Raw genomic sequence first — 14,505 nt, 5'->3', positions numbered from 1 at the left:
GACCAGATTATTTAAGTGAATTTAATAAGTAGAAACACAAAGCAATCTAGAGTTAAAGATAAACACATATCATAGTAAAAATAGTTTTTTATATTTGTGTTCTATAAAGTTTATGGCAAGTAGAACATAAGAATTTATTCTCTAATAAAGTGAATTAGGTTATGCTGAACATACCTGTACCTTTTTAGTAACCATCAGACTCCTCAATTATCCAAAGTTTAAATATCAAAGCTTGTAGTTTGATTACGTAACTTTTTGTTTTAAGCATAAATGAGAGATTACATTTTTATTTTGATTAGTTCTGATGACAGTTGAAGTCATAGTTAAAAAGTTTTTTTTTGAAGTTAAAGTAAACAATTATTTTTTACAACAGATGTTTTGGGCTCAGTCTTTTTTTTTCCTGACATCAGTCTAAGCACTTGTTTCTTTTATTCTTTTAAGAGATGGGGATATCCATTCCATATCTTCTGCTATAGAAATCACATTATTTTTGATAAATGATGAAGCTTCTTCTAGATCATTAAAAGTTCTCATCTCATTGGCATACAGAATTTTTACCTTAGCTGGAAAAGCAAGTTGAGCTTTAATATTGTTTTTCTTTAAGTAGTTTTATCACTGGCCATACTCGTTTTCTTTGTTCAGTTATTCTGGTGGAGTAATCATTATCAAATCTTATCAAGTTCTGGTTATGCTTTAAATGTGCTTTCCTCCAGGCAGATCTTAGAATTAATTCTTTGTCCAAATATGAGAGAAATTTTATAACAATTGATCTGGGAAAGGGCATTTGCTGATGAGGAAGCAGGTTTCCCCAGAGCTCTGTGGGCTCTCTCGATAACAAAGGAAAAGCCTTCTTTTAAGTCTAGGAAATCCGGAAGCCAAGTAGTTAAAAATGAAATGATATCCTCACCTTCTGTACTTTCTGGTAACCCGAAAATTCTAATATTGTTTCTCCTCTCTCTAATTTCTAAGTTGTCTACTTTGTTTAGCAGCCAAGTATTTTGTTTCAGAAGATATTATTTTTGTGTTTCTTCTTCTACGAGTTTCATTTCAATGTCTTTTAGAGAGGTTCAATATTTACTATTTTGATTGATGCTGTTGTAACAATTCCTTGAAAGTATCAGTCTGTTTCTGGCAGTTTGTTTTAAGATTCTCTAGGTTTTCTTTAAAGTCATCCATCTTCAAGGATAGCTCCTCCAGAGTGGTTGCCATAATTTGGATTTCCTTTCTTAAGGCTGCATCAGGATGCGAGTTCCTTGAGTTGCTCATTTTCAGAGACTGAGATTTTCTCCAAGTTCTGACAGGAAAATGGTGATGAAAGTTCACCAACATTACTATTTATATAGTTTATTTATCTATAAGGTTTTGTTATTACTTCTCTTAAAAAATAAACGTTCCTGTTTAATTTAACTTATTTATGGAGCTCTAAAGTTCTGCTGCTTTCAGTGTGCCATTCAGGCTCCGCCCCCATTATATCTACCTTAATGTATTTGATAAAGTTGAATTTATAAAAAAAAACGTTAAGAAGATAGATAAAGATTTTAAAACTATAAGAATAACAAGTTTACTCCATTAGCTAGTGACAATATGCAAGGGTGCAGAAGTTTTTATAATTCTGAGGTTTCCTATTACAGTAGCAATCCACAGATGAATTTTAATACCTTGAAATTAATGACCCAGATATATGTGATAATGAAGAAACAGTTTAATATGAACTCAACAACATGGGGATTTTCCCCTTCTCAGGAGATCAGAACAGCTGGCAAGTCGTTCGGTTGCAGAAAAGGATACATGGCTCTGGCAAGGGAATTATGTATAAGACAGGAACAGCAACAACTACTATGCCTCACATCAGACTCACGTAATTCCAAGAACAGCAATGGAAAAGAGAAAAGGAAGTGAATGCGCTAGAACATGATGGTATTATGTCAATACATAATGGCTTCAAGGTGTTCAGTTATAGTCAGTTGTCTATGACTTTGGATCATTTTTTGCTGTTTGAAAAGCGCTTTACGTTTATATGTAGGAAAGTATTTGAGGATGGCTGAGGAATGGAGAAAAAAGTGTTTTGGTACCGATTTTTAAGAATAAGGGTGAACTACAGAGGGATTAAACTGGTCAGTCACAGCATGAAGTTATGGGAAAGAGTAGTGGAAGCTAGGTTAAGAAAGGAGGTGATGACTAGTGATCAGCAGTATGGTTTCATGCCAGGAAAGAGCACTACAGATGCAATGTTTGCTCTGAGAGTGTTGATGGAGAAGTACAGAGAAGGTCAGAAGGAGTTGCATTGTCTCTTTGTGGATTTAGAGAAAGCATATGATAGAGTGCCTAGAGAGGAATTGTGGTATTGTATGAGGAAGATGGGAGTGTCAGAGAAGTATGTAAGAGTGGTACAGGATATGTACGAGGGTAGTGTGACAGCGGTGAGGTCTGTGGTGGGAGTGATGGATGTGTTTAAGGTGGAGGTGGGATTACATCAAAGATCAGCTCTAAGCCCTTTCTTATTTGCAATGGTGATGGACAGGATGACAGACAAGATCAGACAGGAGTCCCTGTGGACTATGATGTTTGCAGATGACATTGTGATCTGTAGTGAGAGTAGGGAACAGGTGAAGGATACCCTGGAGAGGTGGAGATATGCTCTAGAGAGAAGAGGAATGAAGGTCAGCAGGACTAAGACAGAATATATGTGTGTGAATGAGAGGGAGGATAGAGGAATGCTGAGGATGCAAGGAGTAAAGGTGGCGAAGGTGGATGAGCTTAAATACTTGGGATCAACAGTTCAAAGTAATGGTGAGTGTGGAAGAGAGGTGAAGAAGAGAGTACAGGCAGGATGGAGTGGGTGGAGAAGAGTATCAGGAGTGATTTGTGACAGACGAGTACCAGTAAGAGTGAAAGGGAAGGTCTACAAGAGGGTAGTGAGACCAGCTATGTTATATGGGTTGGAGGCAGTGGCACTGACAAAAAGGCAGGAGTCAGAGCTTGACGTGGCAGAGTTGAAGATGTTAAGATGTGCACTGCATGTGACAAGGATGGACAGGATTAGGAATAAGTATATTAGAGGGTCAGCCCAGGTTGGAAGGTTTGGAGACAAAGCGAAAGAGGCAAGATTACATTGGTTTGGACATGTGCTGAGGAGGGATGCATAGTATATTGGGAAAAAGATGCTAAGGATGAAGCTGCCAGGTAACAGGGAAAGAGGAAGGCCTAAGATAAGGTTTATGAATGTGGTGAGAGAGGACATGCAGGTGGTTGGTGTGACAGAGCAAGATGCAGAGGACAGGAAGAAATGGAAACAGTTTATCTGCTGTGGCGACCCCTAATGGGAGCAGCCGAAAGAAGAAGAAGAAGACACCTTAGTGGAACTAAGGCTGCTTACAAAGAAATTAAATTTGGCAGTACATCTTAGTGTTTCAAGTATCACACAAAGTACAAGATTCCATTTATAGGAAAAAAGAGCCTGTTTAATCCACTGTTGCATCATCCTATACAAACCTTGGAGAAGGCACATGAAGAGGATATTTATAAACTGGCATACACAAGGAAGACATTTTAAAAACAATCTTAATAAACAAGAAAAGGAAATTTTAGGTTCCTTTATAGCAGACAAGTCAATATGTATCATGAAACCTGATAACAGGTGTGGGATTGTTAGTTCTGATGAAATTAATTATTTGAGAGCCATGCTAGATAATCTATATGAGAGTGAGACTAGTATACAAGTCTCAAGAAATGAGATTCACATAGCATCTAAAAGACAGACCTACAGTTAGAAGAATTCCTGTTAGATAACATGATCGCAGCAGAACTGCATTCCATTCTGCAAGTACTGCACACTTTATCTAAGTTTTTAGATGACATTTTTATTTATGGTATGGTTCGGAGTCTTTAGTACCGGAATTTACTGATTATCTGCACAGTACCACTATTCTTGTAAGCATTCTGAAAACTACATTGACACTACAATTACACACTCCAGTGAAGGTATTTGTATCTATCGAAACTCAACTTTTAGTAATGCTTAACCGCATTTTTTCAGGCTCACCATTTTTATTATAAGAGACCTTTACTTAAGGGAAAAAGTATGAGGGTAGTAAATGAAGAATGGATCAGTTGGCAAAAGAAATGAATACATTAAAATAATATGTTTCTGGAAAGGGGTTATCTTATTAATCTGATTAGAAACAATCACCAATAAAAGTAGCTGGACAATGGGGGAAAAATATAAACCCTTTTAGGAGTAGGTCACATCAGTGATATAATATAACCGGAAAACGTTATATGAAGTAATTTAGAAAAGACCCTAGTAATTCAATGTAATGAAGCAGCCAACGGGATTAAAAAAATAATAGAAAAAAAATGGATAATCATGAAAGGTAACCCCTCAGTGTTTAAAACACTTGGGGGAAAAACAAATTTTGTTTATAAAACAGCTCTTAATATAAAAAGGGCTACTTGAACATAATAACAGGGAAAGGGGTGGTTTAGAAAATTATTGCTGTTTTTGTTGTAAAACTTTATTTTTACTAACTTAACTGCACAGTAATATATCCTATTTACTTCTGTTATATTACATGAATTTCTGTTAATTTTCAGTAGTGCCTATATGTTTTTGAGGGAGAAATAATGAAACTAGATAATATTTTTCAAACCCAACTGTTGTTGCAAAAAGGGAATTGCTCAACATCAGGGGTACATACATACATATACATGCATACAAATATTTCCAGCATGGGCATTAATGCCCTTCTAGGTTGCCAATATACTAAAATACTTGTTCCCATAATACGTATCCAGACTGTTCTTAAAAATATCTAAACTAGTAACTAACAAATAATGACTTAATTATTTTTGATTTCCTAGACTTTATATCTTTTTATAGAACCTATAGTTCTATAACTATCATTAACCAATTGGTTGATATGATTAGAAAAACTCATAGCTGAATCTAACCATATACCCAGGTCCTTAAACGAGTCTACAGTTTCAATCACTGTGTGCTGTATTAAATATTCACCTTTCAATTTATACCTACCAAATCTCATATGCTTCGCTTTTGATGCATTTATCAGCATGTTATTCTCCTGTGCCCAAATAGTCAATTTAGTCAAGTTATTTTGCAGACCTGCCTTATCTGTAACACTTGTAATCAGTTTACCCAATTTCAGGTTGTCTGCATATAGACTGTAGAACATCTCAGATGAAAAAGTTAAGTCTGAAAGATACAATCTAAATAGGTAAGGGCCTAGGACAGAGCTCTGTGGGACACCCTGACTCTAACCAAGGATTTTCCCTGTCCAGTTGCTGTATGATACTTGCCATGTCCTATTTGTAAGCCATACAGCTATCTATCTTATCAAGAGTACATCAATACTTAGTTGTACTAATTTTTTGATCAGTGTTATGTGTATGACCCTGTCAAATGCTGAAGTTAAATCTATATAAATTACATCACAACACAATTTTTCATTCATAGCTGTTACTATATTGTTATAGAACATCATGTTACAGGTGGTAATAGATGAGTTTTCAACATATGCATGCTGATAAATGGTTTCTGGCCCCAACCTATCCAGTCCTGACAATAACTTATCCAATATTACCTTCTCCATTATTTTTCCATAACGTGAAAGTAGACTTAAGGGTCTATATGACTCTGGGTTTGTCCTACTCCCCTTTCCCTTAAAAACAGGTTGAATAAGTACATACCTCCAATCTTGAGGAATCTCCCCATATTTATATGACCTAGTGAATAATCAAGGTAATGGTACTGTAAGTTCTTGCTGAAGGGTTCTCAGGTCATTGTTACTAATTCCGTCTCCTCCCTGTGCGTTGTTTGGATGCAGTTTCAACAGTTCTTTTTCAATATACTCCAATTTGATTCCAGTATCTGGGGTTACCTGGATGTCACTAGGATAATTTACCATCCCTTTTGTGGAGTCAAACTGTTTTGCATAAGATTTTATAAATATATCTGTAATCTGTTGTGTCTGAGAATACATTTTAGAATCTGCACACAGTTTATCAATTTGTGTGTCTTTACTCCTTCCACATCTTATGTTTCTATAAAAAGGTTTTCTATTATGCTCAATATCTTTATATAAATTTTCTTCAAATTTTTCTTGATCTTGTCTAACACTAAGCTTAATCTGTTTGTCGTTTATTTTAGTTTTCAGAGTTGTAATTTGAACTCTTCCATTTCTTATATTTTTTGACTCTCACCTTAATCTGATATCTTGTTCTTATGAAAATATATCTGCCTGATGTTGTATGCCTAGATCCTGATGTTAAACATTTTTTTGATTTTTTGCACTCAACCAATTTCTCTTTCAAAACTTTCCACATTCCATCTGCAGTTTTTCCACTGAACACCTCACTCCAGTTAGTTTTACATAGTGACTTTGTTTCTATATAATCTGTAATTAACCTTCTGTACATTGGCTTAGATTTCAGTTTGACAGAATTATCTAGCAACAAATTAACCTGTATAATCCCATAATCACTGCACATCAATGGTGGTAAAACTTGGTGAAGTTACAGTAATTTCTTTGGGATCACAATGTCTAGTATGTTCCGTTCCCTGGTAGGTAAAATCTGAAGCAATTGTTGTTCCTGAATATACGATGTGAATAACTTCCTTACTAATGTTATGGAATCAATGTTATTCCAGTCTGTTTCTGGTAAATTTAAGTCCCCAGCTAATACTACTCTTCCCTCCTGTGTTTCATACAAGAAATGTATGAATTCCTCTAGGCCATCTGCACTTGACTTTGGTGGTCTATACACTCCAATTGTTATATGTCCAGGGTTGTTTTATTGTCACAGTTACACAGTCTATAGTATTTGTGTTATCGTTCAACATGTAATAATCACAGGTCTCATAGCTATCTTTAATCCCTATCATAACACTTCCACCTGATTTTTTATTAGAATGTCTGTTACAGTAAAAACATTTATATCCTGACAGGACTGGTTTCTAGTCATTGTTCTTTAACCATGTTTCACAAACAATTACAACATCAATATTGTGGGAACGTAGCAAATTTTCCAATAAAAAACTTTATTATTAATGCTCCTAGCATTAACAACCATCAGAGAGGCATCAGATGTTGCTATCTGTGGGCTGTTAAATTTTCGACATGGCAAAAATCCTGCCTAGTGTTTGTCAAATATTGCAAAATATCTGCTGGAAAAATTCTCTTCCCTGATCTTGACAAATGCACACAATCCGGTCTGAACACGTGTGCCCAAAACAAGGCCTGGATGCTCTACACATTTCTATTTTTAAAACAGGACATTTTTTTCATGTAGGTATTTACCCAAAAAATCTTTTCATTCACAGTGACCTGACTATCCCTTCTGTAGGTGATTTGTGAAAAATACGTCCTGACACCAGTACAAGCAATACTATCTAACAGGGCTGTCGGTTCCCTACTAAGTTAGATAATCCTTGGGGGGGCGACATAATTTGTACCAATATGAATAAAAACAAAGCCATACTTCCTTACATTAAGGTGTTCCAAGGCTTGTCTCACATCTTCTATTTTCGCTCCTGAAAAGCATAACACCCCTTCAATGTTCATTATCATCTCTGCATATATGCGTATCAGTTCCTCTAATAACTGAATCTCCAATTACAAGAATAGCTTTGCTGGCCAGCTCTGAAGAATCTTCAGCTTCTAATACACTAATATCTGCTCTATCAATTGTTATGAAGGATAGAACTTCATCTCTATTAGTCTTATTAATCCCACTGTTTTCATTGGGTATTAAATTCTCATCCAGCTGGCATTGCAAATCCACAGCTTGAACCATGTAGTCAACATCTGTCTTTCTCTTCTTTTTTCTTACAGTAATGCTATTCAATCCTTCCACGTTCAGTTTTGATTTCTTCCTTTTCACCTGCCCCCTGCCTCTTTTTTCTACTTTCTCAATTGGAAAGATGATGCATTTTTCTGTAGACTGAAGGTTTTCTGATAGAAAAATATAATTTCCTGTAACCTGTGTGTTACATAACAAAGCAGTGTCCGTTTTACTACGTATTCTCTTCCCTTTACAGTCATTAATCAGTTTCTTTTTCTTCCTTATTTGTTGTGAACTTCCCTTCTTTCTTTTTTTTGGTTCCTTCTAATGAAATTGGATCCTCAGATTGCTGAGCACTTGCATCCAGAACTCCAGCGTTGTCAGCAGCATCATATTGTTTCATAGGGGTTGAAGGATCTTTGCAGAAAATAGATGCATCATTTCCTAAATGTGTTCTATTTGTTCTATGCCTAACATTATTTAGTTCATCAGTCCAGTCATTAATATATGCAACAACAGTTCTCCAAGCCATGCCAATTGCACAAGTGCAATCATTATTAAGTCTAGATTTACTTCTAACAGTGGTAAAAAAATCATTCAACTTTTGATACTAGGAACACAGATCACCAGTGTTATCAGCTGTTACCTTTAAATATGCATAGCATTTATTACACTGTACAAGATATTTGGGCATTAGCAAATCGTTAATTGCATACTCTAAGGAATCCATATTCAGCTTCAAATGAATACAAAATTGCAAAAGAAAAGATTAAAATCAGTAACCAGAGAATTCAAAGAGAACTTAGATCAACTTCTATGACAAAACAATCACACCTGTCATAGCGTCTATATCACATTATCACATTTTAATAATATCAAATGGCTACAATATCGAAAATGCTGTTCAGTGAAACCATTCTTATACCAACTCCGGCATCGCACTACAGTGAGGAAAGGGCAAATGTTTTGATCCTCACTGTACTGCGATCTCACAAAAAAACATTTTGCTGAATGCATTTTCGACATTGTAGCAGTTTGATATTATTAAAATGCAATAATGTGATACAGACCCCAGTAATATACAACTAAAGTACAGTAAGTTTTTCTTACCATACAAGTTCTACAAGCCAGACAAAAGTTGTAATTCACGTTGCTCACTATCACTCACAGTAGCACTTCTTTTTGACAATAAAGATAAATACATCACAAACCAAGATGGGATTGTTCAGATATGCTCAGGATTTTCCTCTCCACAGTATGTGTAAATTTATGTCGAGGTCCCTTGGGGTGGCTACAGCTTGTCTGTCTAAAACTTTCCCTTTCTAAAAACCAACAGTGAAATTAAAGGTAAAACAACAAAATATGAATCAAAGTAAATCTTGTTAACAAGCAGTCCCTTCCTACCTACAAACAGTGAAAAACAGTGGTAACAAATGCAATATAAATTCAAATAAAACTTCTCTTAAAAATCAACTCCACAGTAAGTCACAAACCAAGAAAGTAATGTTTAGATATGCTCAGGATTTCCCTCTCTGTGTAAATGTATAGTTGTCTAGGCCCCTTGGGGTGGCTACAGCTTGCCTGTCTAAAACTTTCCCTTTCTAACAAACAGTGTAATTAAAGGTAAAGCAACATATGAATCAAAGTAAATCTTGTTAACAAGCAGTCCCTCCCTACCTACAAACAGTGATAACAAATGCAATATAAAGTCAAACTAAAACTTCTCTTACCAATCAACTCCACTAAGTCACAAACCAAGAAAGGATTGTTTAGATATCAATGGGTGATATATGTGTGGCTGTATGCTCAGTATGTTCTGCCTTCTGTACAGGAAAGACAGAGTGACCACTGAGGAAGAGAATTTATAAAAATAACTATGACATACTGAAGAAAAATACTAACAGCATATTACATAAACATTCCACCACTTGTGGTGCATATACTTTTATTGTACTTTTAAAGACTGCATAGATAATTTATTACATTCATTTATTTAAAGATGCTTTTATATGAAGACATTAATTGATTTTTTTTGTTTTTAATGGTTAACATTGTAATATATTTAATAATATGGGGCCCCTTTAATAACCGATGTTTAACAAAACAGCGAAATTATATTACATCCAAAGAACAGGAGTTACCATGGGCACATCATGTGCAAATTCATAAGCCACCATAGTAATGGCACAATGGGAGACCAATTATGGTTGAACCATGATGTGTTTGGCAGGAGAATATGTTTTTATAAACGTTTTGCTGATGATGTTTTTGTCATATGGAATGGTGACATGCAGAGCCTGGGTCAGTTCTTGGATTATGTCAACTCGACTACAAGCTTTTTAAAATTTACTATGTCAGCTTCGGCAGAGAAAATTTATTTTTTTAGATGTCGCCATCTCAAAAGTGGATGGACAAATAGTTACAGAGGTTTACAGAAAAGCATGTTGGAAGAATAATCTACTTTATAGGACTAGCATGCATCCGCCACATATTTTTAATAATATCATGAAAGGGCAAATTTTAAGATTATCACACCTTACTAATAATGATTGAGAGTTTTAAATCTTCTGAAGTATCATTTTTGAATAATTTCATAAGTAGAGGCCATAATTCCAATGAATATTCATCAAGACTTGCATCAGTTGTTAATAAGAGGGGACAGAGAGTGAGACCTTATTTTTCCCGTAGATCTGACACTATAGATGAAGCTCATAAGTCTAAATGTAATAGTGATTGTAGACTGTATTTATCATTTACATCTGATGATAGAGTTATAAGAGACATCATTTATAATAATTGACATGTCAGCAGATGAAAATATATATAGGATAGTGGGTTTGCACCCTAAGATCACTTACAAAAACTGTAAGTACATAAGAGGAGGATTTGTTATAACAATATTTTATCTAGACCTTCAACACTTACATTGAAGCAGGGCACATATAGCTGTGATAGATGTAGCCTCTGCAGTTACATGGCCAACAGTAACACTTTTATACATCCATCTACAGGGAGGGTACATAGATTTGATTTGCGAATTGTGCTTCCTCTATTTTTAATATACTTAGCATACTGTGTTAGTTCCCCCAGTTTTTACGTGGGCAAAACCAACAGGACTCTTAGAGAAAGAGTGAGAGAGCATGTTTATAAAATTGGTAAAAAAGATACTTCTACAGCTACTGTCAAACACGCTGTGCAGGCAGGGTTAGCACATACATTTAGGTTTTTAGTGTTGGGTTTAGTATCGAAGGACATTGGGAATAGTGACATTGAGAACATAAATGAAGCCCTCGAACAGAGGTGGATCACTAACCTGCAAGTTGATAAAGGATATGGGTTAAATGACGTTGTTTCTTTAAAACCCTTTTTGAAGTGTAGGCCAACCACTCACTAGAGATTTTATGATATTACTTAGTTCTTTATATTTATTAGTTTTTGCCTACATATAGCTGAGTACATTAGTCATGTACTATGTTATATATACGTGTCATACATTAGTAGTGTCTTTATATATGATGTTTTGTTGTTTTAATGGAGTCAAGTCATGTGACTGTTTACTTACTATAGTGAGTTACATGAATATGTGTACTTTTGTGAGGGAGCCTTTGATCCATATATGAAAATATATATAGGATCTTGAATGATATGCAGTTTTGGATTTTATTTGTGTTAGATGCTTCAGTGACTCTTGTTTCCAAACTATGTGATTATTGGTGTTCATGTAGAATGGGTGTGCCCATGTTAGCTCTTCAACAGCTGATGAGATGTCAGCTTGTGTTTTGTGGAAATACGCACATGAAGTATATATAGCAAGTATCACTTATGAATATTATACTGCACAGTTTAAATGGTTTTAGAATGATGTTTAATATCAGATTTAATGTTATTAATGTACACTGAGAGGTGATGTGACTATTCGCCTATAATAGTGAGTTACGCTAGTATGCTATGTGATCATTGGTGACAGTTTTGTAGAGTAAGCGTGTCCACATCAGCATTTCAATAGCTGAATAAGATGTCAGCTTGTGTTTTATAGATATGTGAATCTAAAGCGCATGTGAGCAAATGTAAGAGCAAATTTTTGATAATTATGATGTCTCGCAGTTTAATTGATACTTAGAATGTTTAATATTAGATTCGATGCTACTACTGTATATTGAAGGGCGATGTGAACATTGTCCTGATGATTTGTTTATGAGATTGTTTTATATCCAGACAGTGTTTACTATTGTATACACAAGTTTGGCTGGGGTTGGAAATAATTTGTATATTATAGCATTTATTCAACAAGTGCACACTTCTGAAGTGTTACTGAGTTGGGATTTATGCCAAACATTTTATGATGGTATCATATGTGAAAGCGGGTTTTTACTCGCTTTTTCTATATATTGTTGTGAACCTTTTTTCTAATTTTGAGTCAGTGATATTGTATATAAATTTATATATAAAGTATCATTTTAAGTACTTATAGTTAGTGACGGCTACATTAGCAGGTGAGCTGTGTTTTTTCTGTTTAAATAATGTATTGAGTGAATGATCGGCTTACTTGAAAGCTAAATTGTACGAACTGACATTGCACGCATCTGTTTTGTATTTTTAGTTTAATGCATTGAATGAGGCTGCTTTTTGATTGGTTCAATGCTTTTTAAATGGTAACCTTGATTTGTTACTGTTAAAAGTCTGAAGAAGCGTTCTTAGTGAACACGAAAGTGCTTACTTTATTTTAAACTTTGTTTTATTAAAAAGTTTGATTTTTCCATCTGCCATCAGGTCTTTTTGAAGAGTTGCTGTTGTTTTTTGATGTTTCTATGGTTATGCTCCTCTGACCCCTGCTCAGGAGGCGTGCCTGTTTTGTCATATTATTTATAAATGTTGCCTTTATACACCTTACCCAGACTGCAGAGCTGAAGTGAAAGATTAGTTATCCATACAGTTCTCATTTCCCCTCATATTCAGCTGGGTTTAAGAGTCAATTGATCTCAAGAATGCCAATCAAGATGCACCTTCATTGCATTAGCCAACACCAACAGAAAACGGGAGGAAAAAACTTGCAGATGAAGGAAGCAGCTATGCAAACAAAGGTATGTCTATTTTAGAAGCACTTTTCAGTGGCAGCCACATTTTTTAAGAACGCAAATCATTGGACCAAATCAGAAGGTCAAGAAAGGAACCTTTACAGTGCTCCAAATCTAAACAATCCTGGCTTGGTATGTGACTTACTGATCTACATTGTTAAAAAGAGGTGCAACTACAAGCGACAGAGAGCAGAAGCTACTGTGTGCTTTTGCACATGATACAAAGGAATTCCAGCTTTTGTCTGACTTTCATAACTTGTATGGTCAGAGCAGCAACTTTACTGTACTTAATATTTAGTTGTATACTGTTTGTGTGACTTTTCTCTTAGAAGTTGATTTAAATTCTTTTTGAATTCTGTGGTAACAGATTTATTCTTTTCTTTTAGACTTTTTTATTCATTTCCAGCTGAATATGGATTCCTTAATTGACTATGCCATTAATGATTTGTTAAAGCACAAATATCTTGTGCACTGCAATAAATGCAATGCATTTTTAAAGATAACGCCTGATAACACCAGTGATCTGTGTTCCTAATGTCAGAAGTTGTATGATTTGCTTACCATTCATCCATCTACAACCTCTTTCTCCCATTTTTCACATGGGGTCAGGGTGTCACTTCAACAGTGACAATCATCTAGAGCCACGGTTTACACCACCAGGTGGCTAGCCTTGCTGCTGCTGTTCTTCCATAACACACACACACACACACACACACACACACACACCCCTATGGCCCGTTTAGTGTGTCCAGTTCACCCATTGCATGTCTTTGGAATGTGGGGGAAATCAAAGCACCTGGAGGTAACCCAGACGAATACAAGGAGGACATGCAACCACGACAGAAGGCACCACAGCAGAGACTCGAACTGGAGAACCTCTTGCTGTGGGGCAACAACGCTATATACTGTGCCACTACACCACAAGTGCACCCCTTGATAACAAATGCAATATAAAGTCAAACTAAAACTTCTCTTACCAATCAACTCCACAGTAAGTCACAAACCAAGAAAGGATTGTTTAGATATCAATGGGTGATATATGTGTGGCTGTATGCTCAGTATATTCTGCCTTCTGTACAGGAAAGACAGAGTGACCACTGAGGAAGAGAATTTATAAAAATAACTATGACATATTGAAGAAAAATACTAACAGCATATTACATAAACATTCCACCACTTGTGGTGCATATACTTTTATTGTACTTTTAAAGACTGCATAGATAATTTATTACATTCATTTATTTAAAGATGTTTTTATATGAAGACATTAATTGATTTTTTTTGTTTTTAATGGTTAACATTGTAATATATTTAATAATATGGGGCCCCTTTAATAACCGATGTTTAACAAAACAGCAAAATTATATTACATCCAAAGAACAGGAGTTGCCATGGGCACATCATGTGCAAATTCATAAGCCACCATAGTAATGGCACAATGGGAGACCAATTATGGTTGAACCATGATGTGTTTGGCAGGAGAATATGTTTTTATAAACGTTTTGCTGATGATGTTTTTGTCATATGGAATGGTGACATGCAGAGCCTGGGTCAGGTCTTGGATTATGTCAACTCGACTACAAGCTTTTCAAAATTTACTATGTCAGTTTCGGCAGAGAAAATTGATTTT

At 35.3% G+C, this 14,505-nt stretch overlaps 1 protein-coding gene across 2 annotated transcripts in view; it reads right to left on the bottom strand.

Moving 5' to 3' along the window:
• The window catches only part of DECR2 (2,4-dienoyl-CoA reductase 2), a 2,028,638-nt gene that overhangs the window by 262,019 nt on the left and 1,752,114 nt on the right, over positions 1-14,505 (bottom strand). The gene's annotated exons all lie outside the window — the stretch shown is intronic.

Source organism: Protopterus annectens, chromosome 12.part0 (genome assembly GCF_019279795.1).
Source record: "Protopterus annectens isolate FY-2018-M chromosome 12.part0, PAN1.0, whole genome shotgun sequence".
NCBI lineage: Eukaryota > Metazoa > Chordata > Ceratodontiformes > Protopteridae > Protopterus > Protopterus annectens.
This window is presented reverse-complemented; position numbering and strand designations above follow the sequence as displayed.